The following is a 13,351-nucleotide window of genomic DNA, read 5'->3' on the forward strand; positions in this document are numbered from 1 at the left end:
GGAAATGGGGAGCAGAGGTTGTTGCTGTGAATGGGGCACAGCCCGGGGGGGTTGGTGGGCAGAAAGCTCAATTCTGCCTCCTTTTATTTCAGCTGCCACGGAGGGGACTTCAGACAAAGAGTTCTTGTCTCCTTCTCCTGCTCCCTGACTTTATTCCGTGTTATTGCAAAGACATTTTCTGCTCCTTGCTGGGGCTGAGGAGGTTCAGTGGCATCTGGTTAAAAAAAAAAAAAAGAACAAACCCCACAAAATGCTGAAAGCAAGCCCAGGGTGTTGGGGGGAATTTTTGTGTGGGGGGGTTTATTTTATTTTATTTTAATTTATTTTATTTTAATTTATTTTATTTTATTTTTTATAATTTTTTATTTTATTTTTTATTTTACTTTATTTTTAATTTAATTTATTTTATTTTGCTTTATTTTGCTTGCTTTATTTTGCTTGCTTTATTTTGCTTTATTCTGCTTTTTTATTTTATTTTACTTTATTTTTATTTTACTTTATTTTTATTTTACTTTTTAATTTTACTTTTTAATTTTACTTTTTAATTTTACTTTTTAATTTTACTTTTTAATTTTACTTTTATTTTACTTTTTCATTTTACTTTTTTATTTTACTTTATTTTTATTTTACTTTTATTATTTTACTTTTATTATTTTATTTTTTTTATTTTATTTTGCTTTATTTTGCTTTATTTTGCTTTATTTTGCTTTATTTTGCTTTATTTTGCTTTATTTTGCTTTTTTATTTTATTTTACTTTATTTTTGTTTTACTTTTTTATTTTACTTTATTTTTATTTTACTTTTATTATTTTATTTTTTTTATTTTGCTTTATTTTGCTTTAGTTTATTTTGCTTTATTAATTTTATTATTTTATTTTATTTTATTTTATTTTATTTTATTTTTTATTTCCAGTGCTCTGTCCAGCTCTTTGCAGGATCTCAGCCTGAAGCAGAGCTGGGCACTCCAGGGTGTGTTTGCACATCCCAGGATTTTCCCAGCTCTCTGGGATCCACAGAATTCCTATCAGCTCTTGACTGGAACCTCTCCTCAGTGAGGCTGAAGCATTCCAGAAACCACTGGGAGGTGTTTATTTGGCCCCAGCTTTTCTTTTAACCAAAACCCCAGAGTTTCTTTGTGCTGAGCAGACTGCAGGGATTTGTTGAGGTCCCAGGTGTGGTTTTGGGGTCAATAAACGAAAATGTGCAAAAATCTTGTGAACGTGAAGGGGCCGAGTGAGGCCTGAGAGGCCCCAAACCTGAAATCCTGGCAGTGCCTTGGGGCTCTGCTGGAGCTTTGGGCTCCCCAGATAAAAATCTGATGCAAAGATGCCTGGAGGGCTCAGCAAATGCCTCGTGGGTGAAGGTTGAGGTTGTTGGAGGTACTGGAGGAAAGGTGAGTTTTATACCTGAGGCTGCAAAAATTGTGTTTCTCCCCAGAACTTCCATTTCCCCACGTTTTTAAGCTGAGGTAGATGCAGGGCAGGAGTTTGGCTCTGACTGCCCAGGCCTCAGGTACCACCTCGTCCCGGGTCTCAGCTTGCAGGGATGTTTCATTAGGGGGAAATGATAAAAATGACAAAAATCACCATTTCTTGGTAAGTGCCTGTTCTGAGGTGGGTGAGGAGGCAGCACCAAGATTTCTGGGCTAACTTTTCAGGTGCTTCCACCTCCCCCAGACAAAACGCTGAAATCCTAAAGGAGGTGATAGACCCTCTCCTGGCTTTATTTTATTTTATTTTTTTTTTCCACCCCTGGCTTTATTTTATTTATTTATTTTTTTTTTTTCCACCCCCTTACCCCAAGCAGTCAGGCTTCCTCTAGCTGGTGGTTTCTCAGCAGGATCCTGAGATGCCATGACCATCTTACTGGGCAGCATTGGATGTTTTCTGTTTTTCTAATACTGCCTGGTAATGATGATGATGGTGTTTCACCTACAACGTGGGAAAGTTCAACAGCAACACAGGGGGCCAGGAGGGAAATCCCTGGCAAAGCTGCCCAAGCATTAATAACCCCAAAATGAAATGCTTTGGGTAGAAGTGAGCGTAAGAAAAATCTTTCTCCTTTTTCCAGAAGGAGAAAATCATGTCAGAGCAAACAGAAAACCCAGCAGGATGTGGGGCAGAGCACAGCAGCCCCAAAATAGTCAAAGGAGAATGTTAAGTTTTGGAGCAGTAAGAAAAATGCAGAAATTCTGCTCCAAACATGGTCTTTTTATTTGCTTTTACCCAACCACAGAGAACAAAAGCAAACATTCTATTGAAATGTAACGTTTGAGCCTCCTTGTTCATCATTTTCTCTCAAAATCAAAATGTTCTTTTCATCTAAAGATCATTGCACACCTAGACTGCCAAAAGCAAAAAAAATGGAGTTAACTTTTTCAGCTTTGCTATTGTAACTTTCTCTTTCCTTTTCACAGCAGCTCCTCTTGACTCTCCAGTAGAATATTTAAGTAGCAGAGCCACTGATTTTAAAACTGAAATTTTATTTTTATGCAGATAAACTTCTACATCCACTTGTTACTTGCAGGAGAGAAAGGAGACCAAAGCTCCCCTTCCCTTTCACTGTTTCCATTCCTCTAGTGGACTAATATTTTAATATATTTTAAAATATGATGGGTTGGATACTTAATGAGGTCCTTTCCCTAAACCAATCCTACTAAAGTCACCCTCAGTGAATTATCTCAGTTTAAAGGGACTCAGTGGAAGGGAGAATTTTGTCTCCAGTGCTTCCTGGAAGCTTTTTATTCTTAACTGAGAACTCAACCAACCCAGGAAGCTGCAGTTCCCATTTATCAGGTATTGAAGGTGCTGTAAATAATGATTTATGAAAACTGAGGAAAAAACCAAAAAAGGGCATTCTGGCTGGTTGGGGGCTGTTTTCCCCTGACCCCTGGGCAGGGGTTTCAGTGTTCCTGCCCCAAAGGGAAGCACCCAAAGGCAGCAGCAGCAGCACCCTGCCCCCTCCTCTGGGGCTCTGGTTTAATCCCTTGCCCTGGGATTAAACTCAGGAGGTTCCTTGGTTCCTTGAATCCCATTCTGGAATTCCAGCAGTGCTTCCCTGAAATGCAGCCTGGATAAAACCTGTGCCTTGGCTCTTTAGTGTGATAGAAAGGTTTTCTAGGATTATACCTTGTGAAATGCTGGGCTGGGTCCACAGACTTTGTGAGTACCTTGTGGCTTTAATAAATAAATTATTGATAAATTATTATTAATATAATACTGCTATAACAATATAAATAATTATTTAATAAATATTACAGGCAATGTAACAACACCTACCCAGCAGAGCTCTCATAGTGAGAGGCTGTTACTGCCCTGGAGAGGTCAGGGCAGGGATAAGGGGTGAGGAAAAGAAGAGGAACCAAACCCTGCTGCCTTCCTGCTCTGGGTCAGTGCCAGAGGCAGAGATTTGGGGTCCTGTGAGTGACAGCCCCAGGCAGGGTGGCACAGAGCTGGTGCACAGGCTGAGAAGGGTGGGCTGGGGTTTCACCTGCTCTGTTACACCATGGGCTGCAACAAACTTCCCCTTCTCCTGAAAAAAAAAAAAAAAAAAGGGAAAAGAAAAAAAAAAAAAGGAAACAAAACAGGTATCTTATCACCTTTATCATTAGTGTTCACCATGCTTGGTCACATCACTGCCTGACAACCCCTCAGTCTCCTCTCACTTCTATTTGAGACTCCAATTTGTCTGCAGCCCTTTACCTAAAGCCAATACAATAAAGGATTTGCTGTCAAAGCAGCTGTGATAAATGCCAGGCCACCTCTGTCACACTTCTGTGCCCCTCTCAGTACTTTTTCCTTTATAACACCAATTTTCAGTGTCTTTTTCAGTGATTGGAAAGCCTTGCATCAGTATTTTTGTGAATTAAAAGTGAGGGAAGCCAAGGGAAAAAAAAAAATCACAAGAAACCTTTCTGCTTTTACATCATGTTGATATTAACCTTATGTTTCTCTTTTAGATCTTTATTAAATCAACATTTTATATTAGCTTTTTCTCCTGAAATCTAGCAGGATTTTCAAGCTATCCTTTTAACACCCAATGTCTTCCTTCTGCCCACCACATCCCTGGCAAATTCTTTACACACCCAGTGCAATTTTTTTCATGCCATCTCTGTCAAGTTTTGATGGGACACTGAAGAAGGTGGAATCCTTGGTAGATGCTTCATTTCTCCAGCTGCTGGACAGACTCTGGTCCTCTGTGGGCATCTTACTAGACAGTGCTGGATTTTTTGGATCTACTCTAACACTGTCTGGTAACGATGTTTAAAGGGTGAACCAACCACCAACCATCAGGAGGACCCCACCCAGAAAGGAACTGTGCCACAGGGGGGGCAAGATTTGGACAAGAGGGTAAGGATGATGGTGATGAGTATTTTTAGACCCAGTAAATGTCTATAATCATAAATAATTCCAAGAGGGAAGCTGCTGGCAGCTTCAGGTGCCACTGAACAAATGTCAGGGGTCAGATTTAAACAAGTTTCCTGGGATGAGAAAGGAGCCAAGGGCTCAAGGAGAGCTCCAACACACCCAAGGAGCAGCAGGAAAACTGAGCCCACTGGTGTCCAGAACCTCAATTTCTTTCCATCACAATGTGAAGAGCTGAAACTCTGCCAGCTTTAACTTCCCCCTAAACCAAGCTGAGTTTTGTGTTTGCCCTTGCTGGCTGTAATTCTCAGGAAAAGAGGAGGAAGAAGCAGAGGAGCATTCCTTGGTGTTTGGGCTCAGTGTTAATCAGTAACTGCTTTACCAGGGAGGGAGGAAATGGGGTGAAATTTGAGTGACTCTGCAAATTGGCTTTTAACAAGCCTTTAAAGGAGATGAATTGGGGGGCAGACCTACCTCCCATCCATCTCTTCTTAAAACAAAGCATGGGGCCTAACCTTGGGTGGAGCTGAGTAAATAAATAATTAAGAAAAAGAAAAAAAAAAGATGATATTAGATAACTCTAATTAGGCATCCGTGGCAGGCATGGGGATGCTGCCTGCACAAACCCAAACTGGAGCTGAAGGAAATCCCCCCCTGCCCTCCCCCATGCTGATGTGTGCTCAGGAAAATGTCCCAGCTTGTCTCAGGAGTCCTGAGAGCAACCCAGAAACAACCCCCTCTTCCCTCAGTACCTTTCCCTCCCTCCCCTTCCCCCACTGATTCTCATCTCCCTTACATCCATTTCACAGGAGGGTGATTCCACAGGATGGTTTAGAGATCTGCATCACACTTAGCTCTAAAAAAAACCAAAAAAATCCCAGTTTTCTCACTGGGCTGCTGAGGGCAGAGGCTTTAGGGTGCAGCTGCAGCCAGAATCTTGCTGTGCTCCTGGGGCTGGAGCCTCACAGCAAGATGGATGCAGTGGACAAAGCTCTTGGTAAGTTCAGTTCTTTCTAATTTATTTTAGGTTTTTTTCCCCCAACACCCACCTCAGTGAACTGGAAAGAGTTTGGGTAATTACCCTGCCTCCTAATCAGCAAGGGTTTGGAGTTAAACATTTACTGGTTATTGCTTTGTCCTGGGGAGAGGCTCTCAGCTTTGCCCTCCCTTTTTAATGCTGGCCCTGGAGAAAGTCCTTCCAGGCTGGGTGTTTCCTGTAGCCTGCTGATTGCTGTCTTACCAGGCAAAGTTAGATCTGCCTACTCGTGTCTAATACTGTCTGGTAATGCCGTCAATCGCACGGGCAGAGATCTTCACCCTGAAATATGGAGGAAAAAAACCCCAAAAAGCCCCAAAACCAAACCTTGCCTTGAGCAGAAGAACCACTGAATGATCCCTGGACTCCAGGCTTCTTTATTCTCTGGGGCTCTTGGTAACACCCAGGCAGGTCCTGTGGTGCTTGCAGGGGTATAAAGAGCATGAGAGGAGTCAAGAGGGGCTGGGGAGGTCAAGACAGAATTCCTGAGAGGAGAATCCTCTGCTCTCCACCTTAAGGAACTTTTGGACCCAGTTTCAGACTTGCCTGAAATTCCATGGCTGCAGAATTACCCAGCCAGGCACCTGAAAATGAAGCCACCAGAGCTTCTTGCTGCAAACACCCAGAGCCAGGCAGGGGAAGCTGAGAGAGGCTGAATCTTAAAATCTTCACTTAAAATCTTCCAGAGTTCCTCCTGTACTCAGTACAGACATCACTGAAGCTTTTTGGTTTTTTTTTTTTTCCCTGCTGTTTAAGATGCAGAGAATTTTTCTGGGTAAACCTGGGCCATTTACTCACCTGAGGCTGCTGCCAGTTTAGGGAGCTGCTTGTTGGGAAATTATTTGTTACCTGGGCAAAATTCAGCAGTAAATCAACTTCAAGGGGCATCTTTGACAACAAAAGGGTTTGAACATCTGTCTGAAATGTAGTTGTGCAAACGATGTGATAAGGAAAGTGGCCTCCCTGAGAACTGCAGTGATTTCCCCCCTTTCCCCTCCCCATGGCACTGCCTGGGTTTCTTCCCTCCATCCAGGCTCACTAAAATCCTCAGGAATTACCCCAGTTAGGAAATCAACCCCAAACTGCTCAGAGGGTGAAGATGTCCTGGTAAACCTCACCCTGCAGGGTCCAAATGGCATTTCCTGACTGAGCACATCATCATTTTGTAGAAATCTGGTAATTCTTTTGGTGTCCTCCTCATATTTACACCTTTTCCTGGGCCAGCCCTGACCTCCAGCTGGTGGATTCCCTCTTTCTTTTTCTCCACGTGCCTCTCTTTGTCCAACACTTCCCCCTTGGATTTCCCAGAAGGGAAACCAGCTCTTAACATTTCTATTTCTGCCTTCATGAGATGCTCAGGATGATGCCCATGGGTTCATTTGGGGGTCTGGTGTCTCCTGAAATGAATCAAATTTGGCCTTTCAGCAACACCACCCTTCACTAATAATCTTTAAAAGAAGTGAAAACAAGAACTCCATCCCTTTTATTAAATGTGGTCTTGGGTAAATTGGTAATAAAAAAAAAACAACAATGTGTGAGGTGTCCTGTGCAGTCAGTTTCAAGGGGAGGGGTTCATAAAATATTCACAGAGGAGGCAAAGAGATGATTTTAGTCCCTGATGAAGCTGAGTGTAATTACTCTGATGAATATTCACTATTTTTATCACATGTGTGGACAGACTGCTACTGTACAGTTACATTTTGGTGTCTTACATGCTACTTAATGGGCTGTTTCACTGCCTTAGAGCTCTTTTTAGGCATTTTAGTTGTATCTTGAATAAAAGAGTTGAATCTCAACCCAGCTCTGAGTTGAATTTATTCAGGAAATACAGATTTCTGGGTATCTAAACCAAATAATCTGCATTCCCCAGGGCCCAAATCCAGGCTAAAAATTCCTGCCCAGGATGCTCAGCACAACTGTACCAAGGCACAGGAAATTCTTGGAGCAGGAGCTCTGATTTTGCTCCAGCTGGAGGGGGTTGTCACCCACTTGGTGCCATTTCAGCACCTTGAAATATCCATGGGTTTTAAAGAAAGGACTTGGCACTCTGTGTGTGTGTGTTGGGGTGGGGATTTCTCAATAAAAACAGACCTAAAAATAAAAACCCTTTAGCCAGAAAAAAATGGTCCTTGCACAAGCCATGGAATGCAAACATTAAATTTTCTCTTATAACTCCTCAATATATATAATATATATCATACTATATTATAAAATTATAGAATAATATATAGGTATATATTAAAATATTCATATTTAATGTGATTTATCCCCTGAATCAAGGGGCAGAGGGATGATTGCTGCCAGAACAGCCTGGGCTCAGCCAAGGGGAGAACTGAAGCAATCTCTGCCTATTGTAACTACATCTCACTTTGCTGCTTGAGGACTTATCCTGAGAGTAAAGCACAGAGGAACCTTCCAGCTACTTGCAATATCTTCAGCAAGACTCAAAAGGCTTCAGAAATTCCAAATTGAGAAGCTAAAGTTGTGAAAAGGAAATTTTTTTTCCACTTTCTTTGTTCCTCCAGCCCCCTAGAGCCTTTATTTCAGTATTTTTAATGCTCTCAGGTTAAGTTAAGGAACTTTTTTCCCAAGCTGTAGCTTGTGCTGTGGCCAAAACAAAATTCTGAGCAGAAGAGCAGCATTTTAACCAAACACAGCCCTCCAATACCTGCTGGTTCCTTGCCTCCAGAGTATTCTTGATGTTTTTTGCTCTGCTGATGAGCAGGATGTCTCCTTCTTCCCCAGATACTTTGGAGCTGAATTACAGTCAAATAGCTCTCTGTTTCCTACATCTTCAAGTAAGGAAAACTCAGGCACACACAGCAAATAACTTGTCCAGACAGCTGCAGAAAAAAATAACCAAGAGACTTTGTTGTAGACTCCAAGTATTCAGACTTCTCATTTGGCTTTACCTTACCAACATTAAAGTTTCACATACCAGCACAGCAATGTATGGGTTTAAAAAAAAAAAATAAAAAATTCAGCACCTCCTTTCCTACAGTTCAAAACAAGAGAAAATCATGCAGGGGTTTCTAACAGGGAGCAAAGACTGTAGGTGCAAGTAGAACTGAATTCCAGGACTTTTACTGAAGACATAAAGAAAGGAAAGATGCATACAAAAGAAACAAATAAATTTTTTTAAAGTAAAATAAAATACCTGATGCTTCAACATGTGCTTCCAGTTGCTTCTGTTATGAGCAAGGAAAGAAATCAGACCATAAAACAGCAAAAAAGGAAGCTGCACTTTTAGACATCATTTAAATCAGAGTCAGGCTTTTAGTGGCCTTAGTACTTGGTACAAATTAAATCATTTAAGGGGGGGAAAAAGCAGCCTGAACCTTTCTAAATAGTTTAGAAGTCATCATGAAGAAATACTGAAAGAAATCCTGAAGAAAACCTTCAGTATTTTATATCACCTGGTATGGTGTGGGTGGTCTTTACCAGGTCAGTGTAGGAGGCTTTTTGGCTCTTTAGGTGGCAGGGAAGAGGAACAACCTCCCCACCCCCTTAAAAAAACTTGGGAAAAGCACTTTCCCTGTTCCTTTGTCCCTTTCTTTAGGCAAGGAGAGGCAGAGCCAGCTCCCAGGGCAGGAAATTTCACAAGCACCTGGCCCAACCCTTCCAACCTGAGCCCATTCAGGAGCAAAGTTCAAGGCAGGGAGCCTGCAGGAACCCTGAGCACACCTCAGAGTTTGATGGTTTCACCCCACAGAAGGGGGCTGGAAGCATTAAAGCAGCTGTTGCTTGAATAGGATACACATCTCTCAAACTGCTTACCCTTTTTTTCAAGCATTTTTTTTATCTGCTGGCCCCTCTGAGACTGCCTGCATGTGTTGGAAGAGCCCAGAGGAGCCCCTGCTGGATTCCATCCTCATTTTGGTGCCCCCAACTCAACCAGGGATATTAAACCCTTCCCTCAGTCCCTCCAACTGGGAGCCCCAGCCAGGGAAAGGCTCTGCAAAGAGCCTCATTTGGCTTGCTAATTTTATTTGCATACCAAACCCCACTTTAAACAACCCCCTCTGGAGTTTATTCTTCACTGTTTGAGGACTGGGAGCTCAGCCTCCCACCAACCAAACCCTGGATCTTGGAGACTGCTGACTTCTCTTTGCCCTTCCTCTCCTTCAGAACAGTCTGAAAATCAGAATATTTTAGAATTTTTTAGAATAAGCTTCTCTGCCAGGCTCCAGCTCACACCCATCACCTTCTGCCCCACTCCCCAAGGCTCCATGAATCCACCTGTGTCCCAGATTCCAACCACTGGCTGTGATTTGGGGCTGTCTGTACCATAGAGGCTTTGCTGGAGCTCTCAGAATTCCAGCAAGAAATGGTTTGGGAGGTATTTTATGTTTCCAGTCATCTGGATGGAAGTTCCCCATCTGAGCAGACACAGACTGCACGTGGGATGTTCAGGGAGCTCAGAGAAATGTGTGTGAGCCTTCCACATCCCTCATTATTCCTCTTATTTCCAAGATTATCCCAGTCTTTTTTACCTGTTTATACCTCTGATAAACTGTAATTAAATTCAGCTACTGCTATTCAGAGGCAGCATTGTCAAGGCCACTGCTGAGCCCTGAAAATCTGACTTTTTTTTGCCAGTAAATGCTACAGGTTCAACCTGAGAGGTCAACCCTATTTCTCCCATTTCTGTTGAACCAGTAAGGGACCAGTATGTGGTGCAGGCAGCTGATGGGAGCAGAACCTGGCTCTGTCTGTTAAAAAGCCACCAGAAAACTTTAATTGCTGTGAAGTGAGCAGGAGGGATGGAGTGAGGGGTCCTCCAGTCCATTTATGCTAGGAGGAGGTGAAGTGGGAGGTGCTAACTGATGATCTCAAAAGAAAAACCAAGTTCTGGAGCACTCCAAGGGAATTTTTTCCTCATCTGAAGCTGGAGGGGGGGGTGTGAACAGAAGGAAAAGGAAAAGGGGAAGGAAAAGGAAAAGGGGAAGGAAAAGGGGAAGGAAAAGGGGAAGGAAAAGGGAAAGGGGAAGGGAAAGGGGAAGGGAAAGGGGAAGGGAAAGGGGAAGGGAAAGGGGAAGGAAAAGGGAAAGGGGAAGGGGAAGGGGAAGGGGAAGGGAAAGGGAAAGGGAAAGGGAAAGGGAAAGGGAAAGGGAAAGGGAAAGGGAAAGGGAAAGGAAAAGGGAAAGGAAAAGGGAAAGGAAAAGGGAAAGGGAAAGTGAAAAAGGGTTAAGTTCCCTGGGTTGCTCCCTACAGGGGAAAAAATAAAAATAGCAGCCCAGCTCCATGGGGCTGGTCCTTGTGGTTTCTGCAAAATGTGACTGACAGGAGGCAGGAAAATTTGGCCCCATCTGCCAGTGTGAAGCAAGGGCTTTGTCTGAACTGCCCCAGCCTTTGCCAGCAGCTCCCAGCAACAGATGAGGCCCCTGGCAGGGTCTGAAGAGCTCAGGAGGGACAGGGAGAAAGAACTGGACCAGAACATTAGCCCAGAAGCACCTGACTGCCAGAAAACTGCTGAGACAATTTGCCATCCTTTGCCTTTAGACTGCTGGAATATCAGTTTTTCATCAGCAATCCAGTTCTGAAAGCATTCTGGGCATCCCTCTCATCTCACCCAGGTGGAGCTTCCCAACTTCACAGCCTCCTGGCATCACTTCAGAGTCCTGGAGGCACCTGAGAGACAGGTCCAGGCTTGTGGATGCTGAACTGAACCAAAGGCAGGTTTGGAAGAGGCCACACTCAGGCTGCCTGGTACAGAGAAATCTCTTCAGTGTCAGGAAAAGTCCTGCCAAGTGACAGGTTGTGCTTGGAAAGGTTCTGAGAGTCTCCCAGAGTGGTACAGGAAATAAAACACCCCAGGAAAATACCCCAGGAAAAGGGAAAGGAGAAGGAAAATAAAAAAGGAAAAGGAGCAGGAGCAGGAGCAGGAGAAGAAGGAGAAGGAGAAGGAGAAGGAGAAGGAGAAGGAGAAGGAGAAGGAGAAGGAGAAGGAGAAGGAGAAGGAGAAGGAGAAGGAGAAGGAGAAGGAGAAGGAGAAGGAGAAGGGGAAAAGGAAAAAAGGGAAAGGGAAGGGGAAAGGGAAAGGGAAGGGGAAAGGGAAAAGGAAAAGGAAAAGGAAAAGGAAAATGGGAAAGTGAAAAAGGGAAAGGGAAAGTGAAAAAGGGAAAGGAAAAGAGGAAAAGGGAAAGGAAAAAAGGGAAAGGGAAAGGAAAAAAGGGAAAGGGAAAGGAAAAATGGGAAAGGGAAAGGGAAAAAGGGAAAGGGAAAAGGAAAAAAGGGAAAGGGAAAGGGAAAGGGAAAGGAAAAGGGAAAGGGGAAAAGGGAAAGGGAAAGGGGAAGGGGAAGGGGAAGGGGAAGGGGAAGGGGAAGGGGAAGGGGAAGGGGAAGGGGAAGGGGAAGGGGAAGGGGAAGGGGAAGGGAAAGGGGAAGGGAAAGGGAAAGGGAAAGGGAAAGGGAAAGGGAAAGGGAAAGGGAAAGGGAAAGGGAAAGGAAAAGGAAAAGGAAAAGGAAAAGGAAAAGGAAAAGGAAAAGGAAAAGGAAAAGGAAAAGGAAAAGAACACTCCTGTAAGGAGGCAAAGGGGGCTTGCAGGGTGACCCAGAGAGCAGGAGGAGCACCTGTGGGGCTGAGACACCCAGGCTGGGCAGGTGAATCCCAGCTCCTGGGTTTGGAATGGAGCAGGAGAACCCCGAGCAGTGGGAAGGAGCAGGGGCAATGGGGCTGCTTGCTTGGCTGCTTTTTCCCACTGCCACACCTTAGGAGGGGGGATGGATTTAACCTTCCCCCTGCAGGTCCCTGCTGCTCCAGCTGCAGCTCCAAACCAGCACCAAACACCAGGAGAGGTTCAGCACCAAAGCAAAGCAGAGGGAGGTGGAGTGGGAGAGAAAGGGGGGGGTGCATTTTCTAGGAAATATTCCCCAGTTTCCTCAAAACACTGATAGAAAGACAGAGAAAACCCCTGGAGGTTTTCCAGGGATTTCACTGGACTTCAGGCTAAATTCCATTTGACAGAGTCCTTCCTCTCCCAGCTCTTGCTCCTGCTTTTTCCTTGGATTCCAAGCAGGCTGGGAGGTGCTCAGCAGCATTGAAAATCAGTCCTGAGAGGAGAAACTGGTTTGGTGAAATCCCTGGGCAGGAGAATTCCCCTCCTGGAGCAGGGACGTGGGTGTGAGTTGGGATTTTGCTGCTCTGTGCTGCAAGAAGCACTTGCAGGAAGGGGAAGGGTCAGACTCCTTGAATATGTGGGATTTCTGGGATAAATGACATGAAATGGGCACTTTTGCTGAACATTCCCTGGTTTTGGGCTGGTTTTTGAGTGGCCTCAGTGGCCTCAAAGCCCTTGGGCTGGATGGCTGCATGTTTGCCTCCTCCTGGCTCCACAGCTTTTTTTCAGAATTTGGGCTTAATGATTAATTTCCCCATGTCTGTGGCCTGCATGCCTGCTGTGCAGCCAGGGCCAGGCTGGGAAACTGCTCTGGGAAAGCCAGATTTCCATCCCTCTGGAAATAAAACCCCCCTACACACACCATGACTGCAGCTTGACCACAAAAGCCCCCAAAGCAAAGACATCTGGAATTACCATTATTATTATTATTAAAATCCACAAGGTGTAAATATTGTTTTTGGGGTTTTTTTTTTTCCACTGTACAGGTGAGAAAATTAAATTCTAGAAGAATTTATAAGCTTCCCTGTCTCTCACAATGGGTTTCTGGCAGAATCATGGGGAGATTGTGCCTTCTCCCACCCTCCCAAGCCTGGATTCACACTCCAGGAATTATCAGTAAAAAAATTACCAGGGAAAAAAGAAACCTGCCAGGGACCTGACCTGGCCTCAGCTCCAGAGGTTCTTTGAGAATGGTTCTATTTGTATAGAAATAGGAGGGGGAGCAGCCTCCAAGCATGATTAAAACATTGTTTTCTGAGAGCCTCCAGTTAGCTGTGAAAAGGGCACTGGGAGCACAGGCACCACCAGCACATGAGTCACTCCTAAAAAAT

At 44.1% G+C, this 13,351-nt stretch overlaps 1 protein-coding gene across 1 annotated transcript in view; it reads right to left on the bottom strand.

The window, feature by feature from the left end:
* Nucleotides 1-3,560: 3,560 nt before the first annotated feature.
* TNFRSF4 (TNF receptor superfamily member 4) overlaps nucleotides 3,561-13,351 on the bottom strand; it is a 48,493-nt gene continuing 38,702 nt past the window's right edge. The window contains exon 8 of the mRNA XM_071767207.1: nucleotides 3,561-4,515. The gene's annotated coding sequence lies outside the window, so the exon portion shown is untranslated. The remainder of the gene's footprint in view (nucleotides 4,516-13,351) is intronic.

This window comes from Heliangelus exortis, chromosome 23, assembly GCF_036169615.1.
Source record: "Heliangelus exortis chromosome 23, bHelExo1.hap1, whole genome shotgun sequence".
Classification (NCBI taxonomy): Eukaryota; Metazoa; Chordata; class Aves; order Apodiformes; family Trochilidae; genus Heliangelus; species Heliangelus exortis.